This window comes from Camelina sativa, chromosome 19, assembly GCF_000633955.1.
Source record: "Camelina sativa cultivar DH55 chromosome 19, Cs, whole genome shotgun sequence".
Lineage (NCBI taxonomy): Eukaryota > Viridiplantae > Streptophyta > Magnoliopsida > Brassicales > Brassicaceae > Camelina > Camelina sativa.
Window position 1 is genome coordinate 8,674,911 of NC_025703.1, and position 4,093 is coordinate 8,679,003.

A 4,093-nucleotide genomic window follows, 5' to 3' on the forward strand; every position below is an offset into this window, starting at 1 on the left:
AGCTTGCTATGATTCACACATGTGGGATACAATGGCATTTCAGCTTCTGCAAGTTTTGCTAAAAACTCATCTTCTTGCCTATCCTCTCCCTCAGCAACCTCACATAAATCTGAACCCTTACAAGCTAAATCTTCATCAGACCATTTAGCAGCTTCGTATAAACCCAAAATCTCAGCATTCCACACTCTATCATGACCTTCTACTAAACCAACAGAATCTCCATGGTGAAACCAATCAGTACGTCTCTTGTAAGCCTCATCCATTCCATTTATAACTAAATGAGACACAACCTCGTTGCATGTATGGCGCTCTAAATTGCGGCATCCGGTGCACGGACAAATTATCTTTCCATTAACTGCTAATTTGGCACTAACAGCTTCAACAAAACAACGAGCACCACTCTCATATGCAGAATCAACCCTTGAGTTCATGTAAGAGAAAAGTATAAGAAAAAGATATAAGTATCACAACACTAGTCCAAATGCATAAACAAAACACTTTTAACAATTATACTTACCTGCATAAATGCACCCATGCCTTGTCCAACATTTTTCTTAAAAATCCTAGTTTCCCTTGACACAGTTCAAACGGTATAGGATACAAGCAACAATGACCACAAGTTAAACATATTTTCGACAATCATTCACAGAGACACACCTATTAACAATAAATCGATAAAAAAGGCCAAGAAATCGATAGATGTGTCTAACCTCTATAGTGATTGTATTCTTCCCCCGATATCTGAGAACCCACACCTATTAAGAAGACACACAGCTGTAATTACAACAACCAACGAAACACACTGCTGTGTATAGCGATTATAAACTCACTTTCAACTCACCTGAAAATCAGATCTGAGGAGAGCTGATGCGAATTAAGAGAGTGAGACAGATCGAATCGAGATGGAGAGAGATCTAAAGGATGAAATCGACTGAGATGGCGAGAGATCTAGAGGATGAAATCGACGGAGATGGCGAGAGATGGAGGAGATAATATCGACGGAGATGGCGAGCGTTGGAGAAGGTGAACTCGACGAAGATGACGAGCAATGGAATCTCCGGAGACGGCAAGCAAAGGAGTCCGCAGAGATGATGAGCAAACGAGTCGATGGAGAACTCGAAGGTTTTGTCTTTTTTTGTTTGTTGCCTTCTTTATTTTGTCTTTTTTTGTGCTATGAAATGTAAAGGTTTTATTTTCCAGACCGCCAAAATGTAATTTTTTTTCTAAGTGTTGGCGGAATCAGGTGTTTTTAGTTCCCGCTTATTGATTTTTAGGCATAGCATTAATGCAATGCTATAAGTCTATTTGACAAACTCTCATTTCACTTTTAATAGCAGTTATAGAAATTGTGCTATTATAATATACTATCAATACCCATATTTGTTGTAGTGCATCTTTGAAGGCTTGGTTATCTTCTCAGCAGCATAGAGTGTCTCTTACTACTGACATATGGACTGCTAATGTTACACGAGATAATTAGATGGTGATCACTGTGCATTTTGTGGATGCAGAATGGCGCTTAAGGAAGTTGATTCTTGGATTTAAGTATATCACGGATCACAAGAGCAACACAATATCAAAGGTTTTACTTGAATGCCTGGCTGATTGGGGCATAGAGAAGTTATTCACCATCACAGTCGACAATGCAACTGCCAACAGTACTGGATTAAAGAAGTTTGTTGAAGAATTTAATTTATTTAGGCATGATTCTTTAGTGTTAGATGGGACTTACTTGCACATGAGGTGTTGTGCTCATATCATCAATTTGATTGTTAGGGATGGTTTGTCTGAAGTGGGTGATAATGTGGCAGCTGTTCGCAATGGAGTGCAGTATGTTCGGTCTTCAGGTCCTAGATGTGACTCCTTTAAGCAAAAGGTTGTTTCAGGGAAGATGACTAGGGGGAGTTTGCCAATGGATATGAGGACAAGGTGGAATTCTACATATTTGATGTTGACAAGAGCCATGAAGTTTAGGTTGGCTTTCCAAAAGATGGAGGATGAAGACAAGTTATATAATGACTACTTCATGGAACTTGAAAATGGAGTGAAACAGAAAAGACCACCTTCTTACACGGATTGGAGGGCAATAGAGAGGTTAGTGAAGTTTTTTGTCTTGTTCTACACTGCTACTTTGGTTGTCTCAGCTTCGACTAAGACTTGTTCGTACAAGTGTTATGGTGAAATTGTCACTATAGAGAAGAATCTCACGACTTTGAGCAATAGTTATGATAGTGAACTAAGCAAAATGACGAATGAAATGAGAGAGAAGTTTACTAAGTATTGGGAAGGGGTCAAGAATATTAACAAGATGTTGATTGTTGCTAGTGTGTTCGACCCTAGACAAAAAATGCAGTTTGCTAAGATATGCTTTGACAAACTCTATGGAAAAGATAGTCAAGAAGCTAAGGGTATGTATGAAGGATATGTTCAAGGAGTATAGTGTCAACCACAAAGGATCAAGCACACAATCATCTCAATCGATTCCATCTTCTTCTGGTGCTACACAAGATTGGTTTATATTTGAATCACTCTCAAGTGACTTTGCAGAAGAAATCTCTAAGTTTGAAAGGATGGACAGTGCTTCCACTGAAATGGTCAAGGAAAAAGGACTTGATGAAACAAAGGATGAGTTAGATATTTATCTCAAGGATGCTGTAGAGATTCCTAAAACCCTTCCTGGAATAGAATGGGATGTTTTGTCTTGGTGAAGACTCAACAGTCAGAAGTTCCCTGTTTTATCTGAAATTGCAAAGGATATTCTTGCAATGCAAGTGTCCTCTGTCGCGTCTGAAAGTGCTTTCAACACTAGTGGTCGAATCATTGAGCCTCATAGGAGCTGTTTAACTCATTACATGGTGGAGGTGTTGATGTGCATTGAGCAATGGATGAAACAAGATATGAAGATTAATGAAAAAGATTTCCTTGCAAACTCACAGATCCTTGCTGATATTGAACTATTTGAGAGTCTTCAGAAAGGTAAGTTTTACATTTACGTTTAAGTTTGTAACACCTCTGTTTTTATTTATTTTTCAGTTGTAACGGTTAAGTAACATTTGTTGTTTGTTTTCAGTGTTTCAAAATGAAAACAACTATGACCCAAAGACTCATGACGAGACATTATACTCGGCGGTAAGTTCACCTCTTACATAATTTTGTTCTTTCAAGTGAGTTTTAGTTTTAAAAATGTTTGGTTTGATGTATCAGGTCATGATCTATGGATAATGTGTCAAAGGCTGACATGCTGGGATGATTCTTCTTTCTTTGTTTCTTTCTTTTTTCTTTCACTAGACAAGTATTATCAGTTTATCATTATCAGTTTCATTTGTTTAAGATTTTAAGATATGCTTTTCTTTGTTGGGATGCTTATTTTGCGAGACATGGTATGTGTTTTAATTGTTTTGCGAGACATGGTATGCTCAGTTTCATTTGTTTAAGATTTAGTTCATTGTTTCTTATTGAATTTGTTAGATTATACAACTGTTTGTACATTTATATTTTAGGTTTTTCAGGTTTTGTGGGTACATTTCAGGTTTTTGTGGGTACTTTGGATAGGTTCGAGTAGGTACTACCCATAACTGAATATACTTCGGATATATTTCAGGTATCTTAAAGTCAATACCCAAATTACCCGAACCCGAAAAGAACCGAACCTGAACCCAACCTGAAATTATATGAACACTTGTTCGGATCTTATATCAGTAAACCCGAAAAGCCTGAAACCGAATTACCCGAACCTGACCCCAACCCGAACACCCAAATTCCCAGGCCTACTTCCTCCTATGATACGTAATGCCATATCTCCTATCATTACTCCCTTCCTCGTCTAAGAGCTTTTCCTCAAGCTCCAACTCCGGATATGCTTCTAAAAGCTTTTCTGCATCTTCCCAGGTAGATTCTTCCTCTGCATTCTCGGTCCATTTGACAAATACTTGTCTCTTCCCCCCTCGCATTCTTGCTTTCAATATTGTGAGTGGTTTCTCTGGCACCAAACGACCTTGTAGAACTGATGGTAGTGTTGGCTCTTCTGAACATCGAGTTCCCTTATGGCCTTTAAGCAGAGAGACATGAAACACATTATGTATCTTGCAGCCAT